The sequence below is a fragment of the Liolophura sinensis genome, chromosome 3 (genome assembly GCF_032854445.1).
Source record: "Liolophura sinensis isolate JHLJ2023 chromosome 3, CUHK_Ljap_v2, whole genome shotgun sequence".
In the NCBI taxonomy this organism is placed as follows: Eukaryota; Metazoa; Mollusca; class Polyplacophora; order Chitonida; family Chitonidae; genus Liolophura; species Liolophura sinensis.
In genome coordinates this window covers 2212991-2233843 of record NC_088297.1, presented here as the reverse complement: position 1 = coordinate 2233843, position 20853 = coordinate 2212991, and the positions used below count along the sequence as shown (strand labels likewise).

General features: G+C 40.6%; 1 long non-coding RNA gene across 1 annotated transcript; it reads right to left on the bottom strand.

The window, feature by feature from the left end:
* Positions 1 to 13607: 13607 nt before the first annotated feature.
* LOC135463656 (uncharacterized) lies at positions 13608 to 14657 on the bottom strand. Its single transcript, XR_010443572.1, has 3 exons — positions 14528 to 14657; positions 14133 to 14264; positions 13608 to 13633 (listed from the first exon to the last, which is right to left on the bottom strand). It is a non-coding gene; the product is annotated as an uncharacterized LOC135463656 (long non-coding RNA).
* Positions 14658 to 20853: the final 6196 nt, after the last annotated feature.

Below are 20853 nucleotides of genomic sequence, written 5' to 3'. Positions count from 1 at the left end.
TTAACAGAACAATCTGCTGCGATAACAGAATACATTCTAGCACCACACAGATAACAGACTTTGTTAAACTTAACAAATTAATTTTTTTTAAGTGCCGTGCAAAGCATTTAATCAAAAGTAGTAAGTTATCCCTGTGTTTCAAGGGCAGCCGCTCCTATACAGCCATGACAACAAATACAACGGCGTACAAAAAATCCACATAAGGCAACATCGAAGTTCGTGGGGCTGATAGGCCAATTAAATTAGAAGTTACAAGTTCAACTTGTAACTTCAAATTAAAATAGATTAATTAACTGTACATTAACGTTAAAGTTGTTACAGCTTGTAACTTCTAGCTTAAGGCATCTAATAATAAGATTAAGTGGGCGATGCATCACAAGTATTCGTAAAACATGCACATGTATGCTTTGTCGTAGTATGTAACAATTTGCGGTGCTGAATTTCAATGAAATTACATATTTACTCAAGCAAACTACAGAAATACTTAAAACACATCCATGTTAACTCGAACTAAAAGAACAAACATCGCCCACTGCAACAAAAACTTGGCCATCCCAACACTTCAGTCATTTACCATCATCACATTCTGTACGAGGCTAAAACACAAGAACGTTCGTAGTAAAACGAGACGTGCCAGGTCGTATCTCTAGGATATTCTGGAGTACGGCGTAAAACGCCAAAAAGATAGAAAAGTAACAATTCTTTTGTGCAGGTGACGTAACTAAGACTGAGAATTTTACTTTCGTTGATGAACTTAAAAGTAGCGTTGTTTGAAATGTAGCTACGATCGTTTTGTAAGCGTGGTCACTGACTAGGACATGCAAGCTGATTGGTCGAATGGTAGTGATCTCATCTGAAACATTATTGGCCGCTTCTACAGCAATGGCATCTCCATACATATTTGCACATCCGGACATACAGCAATCTCATAGTATCAACAGTGCCGGTTGTAACAAAAGGATATGTTCAGAAATACTCATACTGAAGACGTTTGCCTAATATATATATATATATATATATATATATATATATATATATATATATATATATATATATATATATATATATATATATATATATATATCTTACACACTCAGAAAAAGAAATCAGAAAAAAAGAGAGTCTGTTGTCTGAGTGATGTCTAAATGTACTGTTATTAAGCACTTTGTGTTACTTTACCAGATTAATTTTTTGAGTGTACTCCAATGTTTCGGAAACGAGTTTTTCCATTATCGACTAGTGCAAATGCCGCAGTGTTCAAAACCTCTGGATATACACACCACATTACTGTATTGTACGCCACATACAAAAGTACTGTAAAGATTTGACTAATGTACAATAATGTTTGCAACAGTTACTTACCAAACACAAGTGCGAGGTAGGTGTTACAGTATGGACTTAAAGACCTAAATCTATGGTGGTATGTATTAATAGTATTAATGATTTAAGTCACAACACTCTGGCTGCGAACACAGGCACACGTATAATACGGCGCTGTACGCCTATACACGTCAAGTAGCTTTATAGCAACTTGCTTATGTGACTATGGCATCACCTGTGCACAAAGCCAGAAGGGCGGTGCCTGCGTACAAAAAATAAGACCCTGTATCCAAAACTGCGGGCATCTTTTACTATTACAATACGTCATGTTCAAGAAGTTTTGTTAATAACGTACATAAAAAAAAATTGACCCAAGCTTACAGGTAACACTTTTCACGGATCGTCAGCAAACGATGAATCCGTGAAGAAACCGTAAACTTTTCTGAACAGGTCTATAAATTCTCTTTTTTTCTGAAATTCCTTTGCAATAAAATAAAACAAACTATAAACTTGTATCACTGCACAGCTCTGCAAAGTGTTAAATGTATACCGTACCTTGCACATCTATTTTGCATCGTAGAATGGTACATCACACACTCGTTTCGAGTCTCTACCTTCTTTAATATAACCGCCCTTATATAAGTGAAATAATCTCTAATATGCCATATCACTCAATCGGTTGAACTAATTAACATTCAAATCACTTATTTTTAGTAAAGCGTGAAAGAGAAAATAACACACGTATAATTTTCTTTTGGCAACACAAGGATGTGTTTTAGGTGCCATCAACATGGACATGTAGAGTATGAATGTTATTCCGTATTAAAACGGTAAACGTGGTCATAGCGCACGAAGCTCGTTTTTATCCTGCAAAATCGCTTACTCTAATTTGTTTGTCAAGTTACAAACCCAGGATCCCCAAAATTACTGTTGTTCTTCTGACATTCGCTTGGAAATCTCCGGAGTCAGGAATACCAACCTTTTGTTTTTGATCTTCTCCATAAGATCACAACTATCACTGTAAAGATTGATGTAACAAAAACGAGGAAACCGCCTAACACCCCTCCAACAATCGCCTCGCTGTTTGCTCCAGCGTGATTTCCAGATGTGTCTGCAACGACAAACAAACTGTTTAATTAACAATGTCCACTTCCGACGTATTGGCGCTGGAAATATTTAGAACATGTTACCAGCTTTATTGACTATGTATTTACTTTTTCTTATATATTACTATGGGAACTTGTGTTTTAGGCTGTTTTGGAATTTAGTGTGGACGCATTTAACTACTACAAAGACGTCTTTGTTGACTAAGGTTCTGCAGATTTAAAATTACTATCTTGACATCTTGATTTAACCGAACTTTAACGCAAAACCTTTCTTTGCCGATGGCTTCTCAGTGACGTCAACATAAAATCTGATACTTGATGTGTGGGTTACTCCGTTGATGTCAGAGGAGACGGTCAAGGTTTAGTTGCCCTTATCCTCCTGGCGGACATCAGTCAGTGTCAGTATGGTGACTGTCCCCAGAAGACTGACCAGCTGACCATACAGCACCAGACTGACCAGAACTGCCTCTTCCAGGTGAGACTGTAGGGCGTCACTCTCCCCGGCTTTCTCCCACATCACCCGGACAGTACCGGAGGACGATCGTGCGTAAAAAGACACGAATATTGTCTCAGATGTCCCCAAACCAATCGTCACCTTCTTTGAGTGATTCTGAAACACGGCGGGAGATGAAAAGAAAAAACAAATACAAGGAAAAAAACAAGCAGAGAATAATATGAGCATTTAAATACGAAGGTTGACGATTAGAGAGATTTAGCATTGGTATATTGTAGAGCATAGAGTCTAGAAACTCTTAAGAAACCACCCGTTGACCACAATATTACAGTTAACCTTCCGGTCACTCCACATAATCTATTCTGTACAGCAATGAGTGTATAAACAGTGCAGTGACGATTGTATCAAACTTAGGAGATCGTCAAATGAAACCGGTGAAATATGGCCTATGGTCGATTCACTACAGCTAGGGTTTTACTTTCAGCGCTTATGTAAAATAACTAGACACTGGCAACGTACATAAGCCCCTAGAACTAGACGCCATATTTGGACTTCTCGTGATCGGTCATCCATGGGCACAGTAAATCGTCATATCACTTGTGCATAACTCTACATAAACGGACGGCCAAAAGAAACTTTACCATACGTTTAATTGCCCAAATTTATAATAACACAAAACAACATATGCAGGACGCCGTAACGCCGAGCTGTTAAGTGTCCGTCAATCATGACCAGTGGTGTCTGTTCCTGTCCACAAATCCCTCCCCATACCATCACTTCACTATCACCATACGGTGCCACTTCCTGAATGCAAGCTTATGCCGATCTTTTGCCTCCTCTACGGCCTACATGCTGTCTTCCATCAGCTCTGAACATACAGAGGCGGCTCATCTGTGAAGACGACCCGTTGCCAATCACGTCGCAGCTAACGTTGTACAACTTGGGCCCACCTCAACCTCTGACAACCATGTTGGGCCGTCAATAACTGCCCTCTGATTGGTCAATAAACCCGGATTCCTTGATCCCGGAGTCTCCTTGACACTGTCTGCCGACTTAGCCGATGACCTAACGCATTCAGTGATGATGACGTCACAGTCAGGAAGCGTTTGCGCAGATGCAAGACACGCAAGTACCGGGCACTGATTATCCTAGGTCTGCCTGATCTTGGCCTGTCTGAGGTCCGTCCTCTCTGCCTGTATCGCTGCATCAGATTTAAAACGGTTACACGAGAACAGCCATAAGTTGGTTAGTATGTTAGTATGACAGGCTCTCACAGCCGTCATGCCCAGGGCCCTCTCGCGTTGTTCTGGAGACAGTCGTGGCATCACTACGGTGGTTTTTAAACACTGTGCATGTCTGACATACTGACTTTAACGTTTTTTACACCGCTTGACCTTGTGGATTCGGCCCATCCACGGGTCACGTGGTTTAAACTTTTATTTTTCTGTTGCAACGGATTGGTATTGGCTTACATGTAGCTTTACCCAAATGGGAATATATTTGCACTTGATTTTTACTGGGTTAAGTTGACCGAATTCACTGAAAACGTTTGCTAAACTTCAATTTATGAGTGGTAAAGTTTCTTTTGGTCTTGAGTTTATATTGTTTCGTTAAAATGTACCTTAAAATGAACTCCAAACAGTTGGGCAGTTTAAAATGATGATAACAGAAATGAGAACTGAACATTGTATCGAACACATTGTTGTTGTTGCTGCACGGCTTGTAGATGAACTGGCATTTTTACTACAATAGTAGCAAATCGTTACAGATGTTACTTAATCATTAGGAAACTTCAATGGCCAGCTCGTGATGTCAACGGTCGGATTTTTTCAAAAACGATTATGTCATCTTGCTTGGAACTCGGTGTACACCCCGAAGTGCCCCGACCCCGGTGAATTCTGTCGATGACGTTAGCCCTGCCCCGATTCCGGCTCGGTCTGTCATCCACATAGTTATTTTTAAACAGGGATCATCGTTAACGTCAGCACTGCAAGCTGCTTAATTTCCGGACTGACAGCTGGGGCATTAAGAAAACTGTGCTTTGAAAACATTTTTACCTCCCCACTCCCCCAAAGTGAAAGATGAAAGCTTGTACTGTTATATGTTATTACATTTGATAATCTGCACATTGAGAAATGAAACCAAAGCGTTTTATCTATCCTTTAATATACTGACAGTATACATTGTGTCTTGAGCAGACAGCGCTACAAATCTTAATAAAACTGGGTATTGAAAGTGATGGTCCACTCTGCTTGGCGTACTAGTTTATGTAATGTCATTATGTTAGGCTGTATGACGGCATCATGTCTGTGTGACATCATCATGTCATGTATGACGTGATCATGTTATCAGTGTAAGGCCATCAAGATATATGTATATATCGTCTGTGTGACGTCATCACGTCATCTGTGTGACGTCAGTAGCCAGTAGCATGTGGAACACCTTTGTTTATTGTGCAAACAGGTTTTCTGTCAGATATGACAAACCCTATCTGACAAATGATCTGAGAAGCTTGTCAGTGTAGAGCAAATGGAGAGAGCAGATAAAGCTTAGGTTGGTTACATAAAAATTTCAATCCACAGCTTTATCTTACAAAATAATATTAAAACTTACTGAGAGGAGCCACATAGATCAGCCCTGATTGTGAAGACTTAATGCCGTTTGTCACTGAACACACATAATCTCCGGCGTCTGTGTATGTCAGGTTCTCAGGCAGAACGTAGTTTACAGAAGTGCCAAGTTTCTCATTCCCCAGTCTCCGTATGAGTATCCCGCCCAGGCGATGTTCCCACGGGCTGAAGGCGTGCATGTTAGGATAACCCTCAGCTGTACAGGTTAACTGATGAGAACGTTGGTCAAAAGTCACCTCCACATCCGATGGAGCTACGATATTGACAGTTGATATATAGGTTAGCATTTTCTTCTCATTTGGTATTTTGTCAAACCCAGTTAAGGTACGACAAACAGTAAAACGTTTAATTTTGTCAATTTCCGACCCGTTGCTGTCACACGTGTATTCGCCAGCAGCTGACCTCTGTACAGCTTTATCTCGTAAAGAGCTGATGTACCTTGACCTCTGCATTCCGTGACCTTCGCATATCATTATCAGCATATGTCAAATTAGTTTTTGTTAATAAAAAGCCGGATTAGCGTTAATTAAGCCGTTTTTTTAATGGCTTGATGTGTTCAAGAATGGGCTTTTGTTTGTTATGAAGAACCTGTGAAAAAAGTTTCAACCTTGTACTCAACCTTGACCTTTCCACTCGCATTGAGGTCATTTGAGATGTAAATATTTGACCCGTTCTTAAGTAGATTTATACATGTAGTTGGGGGGATAAGAATTTACTGTTTGCTTTATCAGTGCGCCCACATGTTTAGCTTTAGGTATAATTTGTTTAAAAAGTAATCATTGTACGCTACATCACCGACAGATGTCCTAATTAGCGTTAATCAGACGTTTCTCATTTGGTTTAGTACATCAGCTAAGAAAATAAGAATCGGTTTTTCGGCGGTAAGAACCTTTAAAATAGCATTCGATAATGTACTCAACCGTGACCGATACCATTGTTTTGGGGAAATTTAGAACATATATTAACTTTTGACTCGTTTTTACTGGAAATTATACGTGGAGTTGCATCTTAAGAATTAGCATTTTACAATCAGCATATCCCAAGGTATCTTTTGGGAAAAACAAATGCTGGGGATTTAAAATTCAACATTTTGTGACGCAATCTAAAGTAATTTGAACCCATTCCAGCGGGCTTTGCGCGGCTGCCGGAAATAGGATGGGCCTTTCATACGCGGCGTGAACGATACAAATCTGTTGGCTACAAAAATTGTATACCCATATTCAATCACGTGTAGGGCATATGTGGGAAGGTCTGGCAGCAACCCGCGGATAGTTGAGGGTTTCCTCCGGGCTCTGCCTGGTTCTTCCCACCATAATGCTAGCCGCCGTCGAATAAGTGAAATATCCTTGAGTACGGCGTATTACACCAATCAAAGAATAAATCAGTAAATCACGTGTAACACTGCTACATATATTGGACCACACGTGCTTGACCGTTGTCTTCTGTTCTACATGTACAGGTACTTACCTAACACCCTGGCAGTTGAGTTCTGTTCTACATGTACAGATACTTACTTAACACCCTGACAGTTGTCTTCTGTTGTACATGTACAGGTACTTACTTAACACCCTGACAGTTGTCTTCTGTTCCACATGTACAGGTACTTACTTAACACCCTCACAGTTGTCTGCTGTTCTACATGTACATGTACTTACTTAACACCCTGACAGTTGTCTGCTGTTCTACATGTACAGGTACTTACCTAACACCCTGACAGTTGTCTGCTGTTCTACATGTACAGGTACTTACCTAACACCCTGACAGTTGTCTTCTGTTCTACATGTACAGGTACCTACCCAACACCCTGACAGTTGTCTTCTGTTCTACATGTACAGGTACTTACATAACACCCTCACAGTTGTCTGCTGTTCTACATGTACAGGTACTTACCTAACACCCTCACAGTTGTCTGTTGTTCTACATGTGCAGGTACTTACCTAACACGCTGACAGTTGTCTGTTGTTCTACATGTGCAGGTACTTACCTAACACGCTGACAGTTGTCTGTTGTTCTACATGTACAGGTACTTACCTAACACCCTAACAGTTGTCTGCTGTTCTACATGTACAGGTACTTACCTAACACCCTAACAGTTGTCTGCTGTTCTACATGTACAGGTACTTACATAACACCCTGGCAGTTGTCTCCTGTTCTACATGTACAGGTACTTACATAACACCCTGACAGTTGTCTCCTTTTCTACATGTACAGGTACTTACCTAACACCCTGACAGTTGTCTCCTGCTGATCTCCTCCAGGTCCTGCATCCTGAACGTCCTGCCGTCATCTCTCTGACGACTGAGGGAGCTGATGCTCAGGTTATTGCTGCTCCCCACAAGGCTGATCACATCGTTCCAGCTAGTGTTTGCTTTGAAGACTTGACCATCGCTTCTGACTAGGAGGGGAGTATTACCAATACTCCACTGCAGATTCCCCTGTATAATGACTGTACAGGGCAGGACCACTGTCCCTCCCTCAAACCCCTCCACGACCCTCTGAGCCAACGCCATGTCCACGGTAACTGAACACAGTACTGTTTAAACATAAGATTAATTGTATCATCTGGAAAGGAAAGTTACAAAATATGACAACTTTCTTCAATTGGACAAGCTAGAGGTGTGCATGAAAACAGTTGGACTTAAAATTTTTTTAGACTGTTGAATATTCATGTAGTTAAATGTATGCGAATGTGTGGATTCTGTGCTGGGAAATACTGACCGTAAAATCAGTGGTTAGGCCCCTCACCTCACAAAAAGTTGTTAGATGTTTAAAACATCTAATGACGTAATAGAAGTAATAAGCACGTAAGTGATGTGAGTCTGTAGATCAGTAGAAAAAGAAAAGGTAATGTGAAAATAGATAAATACATAGATAAGTTTTACTCCAGCTCAGTTAGATGTCATTGACAAATTAGTCAGGTGTAATATTTAAAACAAAGATTTTTTGAACATTTTGATTTTGTATTAAATTTGATTTTTGGGTATAGGAATTACCGGCACCAACTATTGCCACACATCGCCCACTTGCGCCCATGAGGTCTTGCACAAAGCCCATATAGCAAGAAAAAGCCAAGGCTATCAACATACTTCTGCCCAAACCATGCGAGCTTACTACTGATGTGATTATGACTTATGAATGTTTAGAGTGTCAGAAATGAGCTACTTCCCGATAGGTCTGAACTTCACCCTAAATGGCATCAAATAGCCTAGAAGTGCTATTCATGGAATTCTCACTTTAAGATGATTTAGTCCGATTGAGAAAGAAATGTACATTGACCACTGTACATGGAAGATGTCCACTTTCTTAACGGTGGACGTAATAGGGAGAACCATACGGTTACAACGCTCTAGTGTTATGTTATCGTATTTTGTAAAAAAAAAAAAGGAAAAAATAGTCATGGGGTGAAGGAAAGAGAATTTAGCCTAACCGAAATTATATATGTTCTTATAAAGTGAAAAGAAAACTTTCTTATCATCAGAAGAACATTTTTCAACGTTTTAAGACGAGAGTTAGCCTTATTCTAACCTTACACCAACTAAACCTCTTACTTTTTAGTGTACAACATTTCCACGAATATACATCAATTTACTTCTGAGACTTTGCACTCAGGTCTTTTACTACCAAGATTATAAACTTTGGACCACAAAGAGCGTTGAAAGCCTTTAAATGAGACCCAATTTATCGGCAGTCAGTCACCTGCTCCATTTTGCCAATTTGGCTCAGTTGCTTAAAAGTGTATTAGCAGTTAAGACCGGTACTAAATTTAGTCTGAACTAAAGTGCCGCTGATTGTGTACTAGGCCAAGATCAATACTAGAATTTAAGTCTGGCCAAACGTTTAATGTACTTTGGAAAAACCGAGCACTTTAGTCTGCGACCAGCTGTTTGTTACGTCTCTTTGTTCTTCCCAGACTTGGCATGGTCCCACGCTTAACAGTCCCATATACCGAGGGTAGGAACTCTCCTCAAGTGTAGGTAGACAAGGCTAGAATCCACCGACACTCAGACCTGTCCATCCCCGGCACTAGCCCGTCGTACTGGGGATAACAACTCCTGTCCAACACACAGTAGAGGACAAGACTAGAACTCAACGACACAGAGACGTATCCATCCCCGGCACCAGACAGCCCTATCGAGGATAACACCTACCGTACGCCACACAGTAGACGACAAGGATAGAACGCACCTACACAGAGACGTGTCCAGCTCTGGCACCAGCCCGCCATGATCAGCTTTACCTCTGAGCTAACTTCCCTGCCCAGGTTGTATACATGTACGTAAGCATAGCCTTCGGTCTGGTTTATACACAGTGGGTAGGTCATTGGGTGAGACTATCTCTGCGTTGATGTATTCTTTGGAAATCATGATGTGTGTCGCACTGCACAATATATGTAATAGGTACATGGTAAAACTGGGACAGCTTAGCTCTGTGTTAAAGCTCTGTGTACACATATGTACATGTACATCAAAGTGTGTTATTAGACCTACACCTCTTAGAAATAAAACAGCTAAAGCTAACATTGTCTTCATAACTTATAAGCTGCAGGACTGAGCCTTACAAAGTATGTCAGACATCTGGACACGTAAAATTTCCATTTTCAGCAAACACAAATCTTTATTTCTCCATTTCTGGTAAAATGTATTTACTTATTCTCGGGATGTTTTCATTTTTGTCTTGTTGGGTAATTCTATGGGTGGATGAAATCGGAGTACCTGGTGTAAACCACCGATCTCCAGTAACTTACTGACGAGCTTTCGAACCGTATTTTTAAAGTCTAATTTTATTTAACCATTTCTGGTAGCAGAAGACACCTGTGTGCACTCTTCTTGTCGAGTGACAGAAAGAATGGAGAGTGATTGAAAAAAGAGGATCAGCCAGTTTAACCCTGATCCAAAGATCGGTTATGCACACATATCAAGGTGTTTTTGAAAAATGGAAAATTACAGCTAACAAATGGAATAAATGAAAAGCCAGAACATGTCAGTGTTTTCTACACCAGTCTTACTAAACTAAGATGTACTGAATAAAATCACCCCGGCAATTGTTAGAGAGCAATGTACGAGTTCCCCGTGATGACCAATCCGCGTGCTCGGGCAGTACCCTACAACTATCCATTTTGAGAAACGTGTTTAAATAGCAAAAGTACAACCTGACGACCAATGCTGAGGAACAAAATGATAAGTGTGGAATTCCCTTGTTAAAATGTAAACAAACAGTATTGCACATAAGGAACTGAAACTGCACTTAAGCATGTACAAATCGGTACAAATGACTTATCACAAAATGACAAATCAAAAAATTGTTATTATTATACCTCCTAGGGTTATTCTCCGTTTCCAGTGGTCCAGAGACGGTCACATGGTATTCCGCAAAACACAATGTACAGCGATCACGCGCTCAAGGAATGCAGCGTCACGCTCGCAAAGTATTATCCCACTTTGGCAAGCAATACCCAACGATCTCCTTGACGAGACAATGTCCAACGATCTCGTGCTAATATCAAACGACCACGTGCGTTATTTCACAGCAGTTATCTCCTTTTGAGAGGCCTCTTGCGTCTGCTAGTTTGTAAACAAGCAAACGGTGGTTATAACTTCGCTATCTCCGTCCGAATTTGACGATTTAAAGTACACCTCAAAAAGCTACTGTTTTTTCGGTATAAGGAAATATCGACAGGTGATATTGAACTCGGGTTTCACTTCTCTCGAGTTGGTAGAACGTCCGCTTCGTGGAGGTTGTAGCTTCCTCGCTTGGCGTTTAGCATTAAGGAGATAGTGCAACGACTGCTTGACCCGTATCAGTATAATGGTTCGGGCGGGGTGGCTTATTTGTCTTCGGTAAGGCGTCTCAGTGAAGCAGCACTAGATAAAAGAACGATGGAAATCCGTCTTGCAACAAGGAGGCACATAACATGCACTCTTATGACTCGTGAAAAAAATTGTGAAATACGACGTTAAACCCCTAATACTCACTCACTCATTATTTCTCTCGAGGTGACAATTCCTGATGCCCCACACTAGAAAATGCGCTATTTGTATACATATCGAGACCAACAAGATGCCAATGTAATTTTATTCACACGAGAAAATATTGAACAGTGCATACAGGTCACAACAAAGGAAATATAAAATAGGCTTTTCTCCATCATTTCTAGAAGGATTTTTTCCCGTAATACACGTCCAATATTGGTTAGAAGCTCCTAAAATAGCAAGAAACAATTTAATGCGGAACTTGTAAACATCTGAGTAAACCGTTTGATACACAACCAATGTCATACATAAGTATGCAGTTCACAAAAGTAAAACAAAACTAGGATGAAACGAACAAAACGAACATAAGAAACTTGTGTACCACATATATACATGTACAAAAGCGACCAATCTGTAACTCCCCATGGTGAAGACATTTACCAAGTTTCCATGAAATATAATGCACATTACAAAACGATTCACAAAAAGTCCGGAAAAGAGTTTAGTGACGGACAGATGGACTGATTGGGGGACAGAGGAAGAGTAAACATATAGTTCACTTTGGTTCCGGTAGAGAACCAATTAACACCGCTAGGCTCTCAGCTATCCGGAACCCTAGGTGTATATGACGCATTTGATGTTAAAAAAATAAATAAACATAGATGAGATTAGACGTTCTGGTAGTTTGCCCGGTCCTCACTCCGTGCCGCCTCCGCATTAGACTTAGTACCCTCAGTGTTCTCGTACGTGTTGTCACCAGACGTAGTGGGTGACGTCATGGACTCATAGTTCACCTCACGTGATCCTGGGTTTCTGGCGATATTGTGAGCAAGTGACTCGTAACTGTGATCTGTAATTACACATATATATACCTGCTAATATACAGAAGCCAACTGCTTGTAGATATTTGATGTAATATATGAGATTGGTTTATTTGATTAAAGTTATACTTCGTATTCAAAAATATGTGACTTAATGACGACAGCGGTTGGAGGAAACCGAAGACATCCCAGCAAAAAACCCACGACCTTCCACGGGTTACCGCCGTACAATGCCGTATACGACCGAAGAGGGAGCCAGCATGAACTGGATTTGAACTCACAGTCACTGCATACGTTATTGGAAGCAGTTAAGAAGCTTACGTAGCTTATAGTGGTTTCAATTCTCCTCCAGTCTCCGAAAAGAAATAAACACTTAAATAGTTGAGTGAATACTATATGCAATTTTTGTTATCCAAATTCCAGATTTGAACTTGTCAGCTCAACCTGTGGCAAGCTTAACATTTATTAAACGTCAGTTGTATCACTTGACGCCTTTACCATATCTGTTTTATTTCAGAGAATTAGCCAATAAAAATAACATCTGATTTTTATCGATATTTACTGATATTGACAGCAGGGTCATGGTGAGTATCGGCCGGTCTCGGTATCGTCCGCATTTCTCCGATGAGATCTCCTGCTGGTGACATCTGCCTAGAATAGCAATTTAGTAAGATAAGTTTAGTCACTGTTAGTAATTATGTGGTTACTTCCTCCAAGGCTCTCACATTTCCCTTTTTATTAAAGCTTAGTTTATCATGAAACTAAATGACTGTGCAAATTATGAACGTTTATTTTTCCCATCGTATCTTTTAAATTGTGCTCTATATTTCTGTAATACCGGCCATTCGGAAGAAGATACAAAAAACAAATCCTACAGGCGGAAATTAGCGGGTTTTTTTTTCTTTAGTGTTTATTACGTTGTATCAGATAAAGAGAGCTCTGATCAGGAACAAAACAATTGTGTTTCTCTATGCTTCATTAAAAATATTTAATTAAGAAAAAAACAGATAACAGCATACGTCTTTTTCATATTTTATCTTATGAAAGACTCAGTGAAATATTAAGTGAGAACAGGAAAACCTGACCTCATTTTTCATTCGCATGGTTTAATAACCTCAAACTCTGAAAGCTCCGATATGTAAAAAAGAAGATTTGCACCGTCTCCGAACAATTACGTTACCATGGCACACTATTTCTGTGTTAAGTGCTCACTGACAATCTCTGCACTCTGTTTGATAGACTCAGGGTTTGTCGTGTAGTGATACTACATGTGAAATAACGAGTAGAGAAATAGTGGAATTTAAGTACCTGTTTTCAGTACCCTCTGGTAAAGCTGAAATAAAATAAAGCAAACTATAAACTTGTATCACTGCACAGCTCTGCAAAGTGTTAAATGTATACGGTCCCTTGCACATTTATTTTGCATCGTAGAATGGTACTTCACACAATCGTTTCAAGTTCTCTACCTTCTTTAATATAACTGCCCTTATATAAGTGTAAATAATCTCTAATATGCCATATCACTCAATCGGACGAACTAATTACCATTCAAATCACTTATTTTTAGTAAAGCGTGAAAGAGAAAATAACACACGTATAATTTTCTTTAGGCAACACAAGGATGTGTTTTGGGTGCCATCAACATGGACATGTAGAATATGAATGTTATTCCGTATTAAAACGGTAAACGTGGTTATAGAGCACGAAGCTCGTTTTCATCCTGCAAAACCGCCTACTCTAATTTGTTTGTCAAGTTACAAACCCAGGATCCCCAAAATAACTGTTGTTCTTCTGACATTCGCTTGGAAATCTCCGGAGTCAGGAATACCAACCTTTCGTTTTTGATCTTCTCCATAAGATCACAACTATCACTGTAAAGATAGATGTAAGAACAACGAGGAAACCGCCTAACACCCCTCCAACAATCGCCCCACTGTTTGCTCCAGCGTGATTTCCAGATGTGTCTGCAACGACAAACAAACTGTTTAATTAACAATGTCCACTTCCGACGTACTGGCGCTGGAAATATTTAGAACATGTTACCAGCTTTATGACTATGTATTTACTTTTTCTTATATATTACTATGGGAACTTGTGTTTTAGGCTGTTTTGGAATTTAGTCTGGACGCATTTAACTACTACAAAGACGTCTTTGTTTACTCTAAGGTTCTGCAGATTTAAAATTACTATCTTGACATCTTGATTTAACCGAACTTTAACGCAAAACCTTTCTTTGCCGATGGCTTCTCAGTGACGTCAACATAAAATCTGGTACTTGATGTGTCGGCTACTCCGTTGATGTCAGAGGAGACGGTCAAGGTATAGTTGCCCTTATCCTCCTGGCGGACATCAGTCAGTGTCAGTATGGTGACTGTCCCCAGAAGACTGACCAGCTGACCATACAGCACCAGACTGACCAGACCCGCCTCTTCCCGGTGAGACTGTAGGGTGTCACTCTCTCCGGCTTTCTCCCACATCACCCGGACAGTACCGGAGGACGATCGCGTAAAAAGACACGAATATTGTCTCAGATGTCCCCAAACCAATCGTCACCTTCTTTGAGTGATTCTGAAACACAGCGGGAGCTGAAAAGAAAAAAACAAATACAAGGAAAAAAAACAAGCAGAGAATAATATGAGCATTTAAATACGAAGGTTGACGATTAGAGAGATTTAGCATTGGTATATTGTAGTGCATAGAGTCTAGAAACTCTTAAGAAACCACCCGTTGACCACAATATTACAGTTAACCTTCCGGTCACTCCACATAATCTATTCTGTACAGCAATGAGTGTATAAACAGTGCAGTGACGATTGTATGAAACTTAGGAGATCGTCACATGAAACCGGTGAAATATGGCCTATGGTCGATTCACTACAGCTAGGGTTTTACTCTCAGTGCTTATGTAAAATAACTAGACACTGGCAACGTACATAAGCCCATAGAACTAGACGCCATATTTGGACTTCTCGTGATCGGTCATCCATAGGCACAGTGAATCGTCATATCACTTGTACATAACTCTACATAAACGGACGGCCAAAAGAAACTTTACCATACGTTTAATTACCCAAATTTATAATAACACAAAACAACAGATGCTGGACGCCGCAACGCCGAGCTGTTAAGTGTCCGTCAATCATGACCAGTGGTGTCTGTTCCTGTCCACAAATCCCTCCCCATACCATCACTCCACCATCACCATACGGCGCCACTTCCTGAATGGAAACTTATGCCGATTTTTTGACTCCTCTACGGCCTACACGCTGTCTTCCATCAGCTCTGAACATACAGAGGCGGCTCATCTGTGAAGACGACCCGTTGCCAATCACGTCGCAGCTAACGTTGTACAACTTGGGCCCACCTCAACCTCTGACAACGATGTTGGGCCGTCAATAATTGCCCTCTGATTGGTCAATAAACCCGGATTCCTTGATCCCGGAGTCTCATTGACACTGTCTACCGACTGAGTCGATGACCTAACGCATTCAGTGATGATGACGTCACAGTCAGGAAGCGATTGCGCAGATGCAAGACACGCAAGTACCGGGCACTGATTATCCTAGGTCTGCCTGATCTTGGCCTGTCTGAGGTCAGTCCTGTCTGCCTGTATCGCTGCATCAGATTTGAAACGGTTACACGAGAACAGCCATAAGTTCTTGCAATGTTAGTATGAGTGGCTCTCACAGCCATCATGCCCAGGGCCCTCTGGCGTTGTTCTGGAGACAGTCGTGGCATCACTACGGTGGTTTTTAAACACTGTGCATGTCTGACATACTGGCTTTAACGTTTTTTACACCGCTTGACCTTGTGGATTCCGCCCGTCCACGGGTCACGTGGTTTAAACTTTTATTTTTCTGTTGCAACGGATTGGTATTGGCTTACATGTAGCTTTACCCAAATGGGAATATATTTACACTTGATTTTTACTGGGTTAAGTTGACCGAATTCATTGAAAACGTTTGCTAAACTTCAATTTATGAGTGGTAAAGTTTCTTTTGGTCTTGAGTTTATATTGTTTCGTTAAAATGTACCTTAAAATGAACTCCAAACAGTTGGGCAGTTTAAAATGATGATAACAGAAATGAGAACTGAACATTGTATCGAACACATTGTTGTTGTTGCTGCACGGCTTGTAGATGAACTGGCATTTTTACTACAATAGTAGCAAATCGTTACAGATGTTACTTAATCATTAGGAAACTTCAATGGCCAGCTCGTGATGTCAACGGTCGGATGTCACCTTGCTTGGAACTCGGTGTACACCCCCGAAGTGCCCGGTGAATTCTGTCGATAACGTTAGCCCTGCCCCGATTCCGGCTCGGTCTGTCATCCACATAGTTATTTTTTAAACAGGGTTCATCGTTAACGTCAGCACTGCAAGCTGCTTAATTTCCGGACTGACAGCTAGGGTATTAAGAAAACTGTGCTTTGAAAACATTTTTACCTCCCCACTCCCCCAAAGTGAAAGATGAAAGCTTGTGCTGTTATATGTTATTACATTTGATAATCTGCACATTGAGAAATGAAACCAAAGAGTTTTATCTATCCTTTAAAATACTGACAGTATACATTGTGTCTTGAGCAGACAGCGCTACAAATCTTAATAAAACTGGGTATTGAAAGTGATGGTCCACTCTGCTTGGCGTCCTAGTTTATGTAATGTCATTATGTTAGGCTGTATGACGGCATCATGTTATCAGTGTAAGGCCATCAAGATAGATGTACATATCGTCTGTGTGACGTCATCACGTCATCTGTGTGACGTCAGTAGCCAATTGCACGTGGAACACCTTTGTTTATTGTGCAAACAGGTTTTCTGTCAGATATGACAAACCCTATCTGACAAATGATCTCAGGAGCTTGTCAGTGTAGAGCAAATGGAGAGAGCAGATAATGCTTAGGTTGGTCACATAAAAATTTCAATCCACAGCTTTATCTTACAAAATAATATTAAAACTTACTGAGAGGAGCCACATAGATCAGCCCTGATTGTGAAGACTTAATGCCGTTTGTCACTGAACACACGTAATCTCCCGTCTCTGTGTATGTCAGGTTCTCAGGCAGAACGTAGTTTACAGAAGTGCCAAGTGTCTCATTCCCCAGTCTCCGTATGAGTATCCCGCCCAGGCGATGTTCCCACGGGCTGAAGGTGTGCATGTTAGGATAACCCTCAGCTGTACAGGTTAACTGATGAGAACGTTGGTCAAAAGTCACCTCCACATCCGATGGAGCTACAATATTGACAGTTGATATATAGGTTAGCATTTTCTTCTCATTTTGTATTTTGTCAAACCCAGTTAAGGTACGACAAAGAGTAAAACGTTTAATTTTGTCAATTTCCGACCCGTTGCTGTCACACGTGTATTCGCCAGCAGCTGACCTCTGTACAGCTTTATGCCGTAAAGAGCTGATGTACCTTGACCTCTGCATTCCGTGACCTTCGCATATCATTATCAACATATGTCAAATTAGTTTTTGTAAAAAAAAAGCCGGATTAGCGTTAATTAAGCCGTTTTTTTAATGGCTTGATGTGTTCAAGAATGGGCTTTTGTTTGTTATGAAGAACCTGTGAAAAGAGTTTCATCCTTGTACTCAACCTTGACCTTTCCACTCGTATTGAGGTCATTTGAGATGTAAATATTTGACCCGTTCTTAAATAGATTTATACATGTAGTTGGGGGGATAAGAATTTACTGTTTGTTTTATCAGTGCGCCTACATGTTTAGCTTTAGGTATAATTTGTTTAAAAAAATCATCATTGTACGTTACATCACCAACAGATGTCCTAATTAGCGTTAATCAGACGTTTCTCATTTGGTTTAGTACATCAGCTAAGAAAATAAGAATCGGTTTTTCGGCGGTAAGTACCTTTAAAATAGCATTCGATGATGTACTCAACCGTGACTGATAGCATTGTTTTGGGGAAATTTAGAACAATCATTAACTTTTGACTCGTTTTTACTGGAAATTGTACGTGAGTTGCAACTTAAGAATTAGCATTTTATAATCAGCATATCCCAAGGTATCTTTTGGGAAAAACAAAAGCTGGGGATTTAAAATTCAACATTTAGTGGCGCAATCTGGAGTAATTTGAACCCACTCTAGGGGGGCTTTGCGCGGCTGCCGCAAATAGGATGGGCCTTTCATACGCGGTGTGAACGATACAAATCTGTTGGCTACAAAAATTGTATACCCATATTCAATCACGTGTAGGGCATACGTGGGAAGGTCTTGCAGCAACCCGCGTGTAGTTGAGGGTTTCCTCCGGGCTCTGCCTGGTTCTTCCCACCATAATGCTAGCCGCCGTCGAATAAGTGAAATATCCTTGAGTACGGCGTATTACACCAATCAAAGAATAAATCAGTAAATCACGTGTAACACTGACACATATATTGGACCACATGTGCTTGACCGTTGTTTCCTGTTCTACATGTACAGGTACTTACCTAACACCCTGGCAGTTGAGTTCTGTTCTACATGTACAGGTCCTTACCTAACACCCTGACAGTTGTCTTCTGTTCTACATGTACAGGTACTTACCTAACACCCTGACAGTTGTCCTTTGTTCTACATGTACAGGTACTTACCTAACACCCTGCCAGTTGTCTGTTGTTCTACATGTACAGGTACTTACCCAACACCCTGACAGTTGTGTCCTGCCGATCTACTCCAGGTCCTATACCGTCACACGTGAACGTCCTGCCGTCATCTCTCTGACGACTGAGGGAGCTGATGCTCAGGTTATTACGGCTCCCCACAAGGCTAATTACATCCTTCCAGGGGGTGTTTTCTTTGAGGACTTGACCATCGATTCTGGTTAGGAGGAGCATATTACTAATACGCCACCGCAGATCCGTCTGTATACTGCCAATACAGGGCAGGACCACCGCCCCTCCCTCGGATCCCACCACGACACTCTGAGCTAACGCCATGTCCACGGTAACTGAACACAGTACTGTTTAAACATAAGGTTATTTGTATCATCTTTAAAGGAAAGTTACAAAATATGACAACTTTCTTCAATTGGACAAGCTAGAGGTGTGCATGAAAACAGTTGTACTTAAAATTTTTTTAGACTGTTGAATATGCATGTAGTTAAATGTATGCGAATGTGTGGATTCTGTGCTGGGAAATACTGACCGTAAAATCAGTGGTTAGGCCCCTCACCTCACAAAAACTTTTTAGATGTTTAAAACATCTAATGACGTAATAGAAGTAATAAGTACGTATGTGATGTGAGTCTGTAGATCAGTATAAAAAGGAAAAGGTGATATGAAAATAGATAAATACAAAGTTTTACTCCAGTTCAGTTAGATGTCATTGACAAATTAGTCAGGTTTAATATTTAAAACAAAGATTTTTTGAACACCTTGATTTTGTTATTAATTTGATTCTTGGATATGTATTACCAACTATTGCTACCCATCGCCCATTTGCGCCCATGAGGTCTTGCACAAAGCCCATATACCAAGAAAAAGCCAAGGCTTTCAACATACTTCTGCCCAAACCATGCGAGCTTACTACTGATGTGATTATGACTTATGAATGTTTAGAGTGTCAGAAATGGGCTACTTCCCGATAGGTCTGAACTTCACCCTAAATGGCATCAAATAGCCTAGAAGTGCTATTCATGGAATTCTCACTTTAAGATGATTTAGTCCGATTGAGAAAGAAATGTACATTGACCACTGTACATGGAAGATGTCCACTTTCTTTACGGTGGACGTAATAGGGAGAACCATACGGTTACAACGCTCTAGTGTTATGTTATCGTATTTTGTAAAAAAAAAAAGGAAAAAATAGTCATGGGGTGAAGGAAAGAGAATTTAGCCTAACCAAAATTATATATGTTCGTATAAAGTGAAAAGAAAACTTTCTTATCATCAGAAGAATATTTTTTAACGTTTTAAGACGAGAGTTAGCCTATTCTAACCTTACACCAACTAAACCTATTACTTTTTAGTGTAAAGCATTTCCACGAATATACCTCAATTAACTTCTGAGACTTTGCACTCAGGTCTTTTACTACCAAGATTATAAACTTTGGACCACAAAGAGCGTTGAAAGCCTTTAAATGAGACCCAATTTAACGTCAGTCAGTCACCTGCTCCACTTTGCCAATTTGGCTCAGTTGCTTAAAAGTGTATTAGCAGTTAAGACCGGTACTAAATTTAGTCTGAACTAAAGTGCCGCTGATTGTGTACTAGGCCAAGATCAATACTAGAGTTTAAGTCTGGCCAAACGTTTAATGTACTTTGGAAAAACCGAGCACTTTAGTCTGCGACCAGCTGTTTGTTACGTCTCTTTGTTCTTCCCAGACCTTGCATGGTCCCACGCTTAACAGCCCGACATACCGAGGGCAGGAACTCTCCTCAAGTGCAGGCAGACAAGGCTAGAATCCACCGACACTCAGACGTGTCCATCCCCGGCACTAGCCCGTCGTACTGGGGATAACAACTCCTGTCCAACACACCGCAGAGGACAAGGCTAGAACTCAACGACACAGAGACGTATCCATCCCCGGCACCAGACAGCCCTATCGAGGATAAC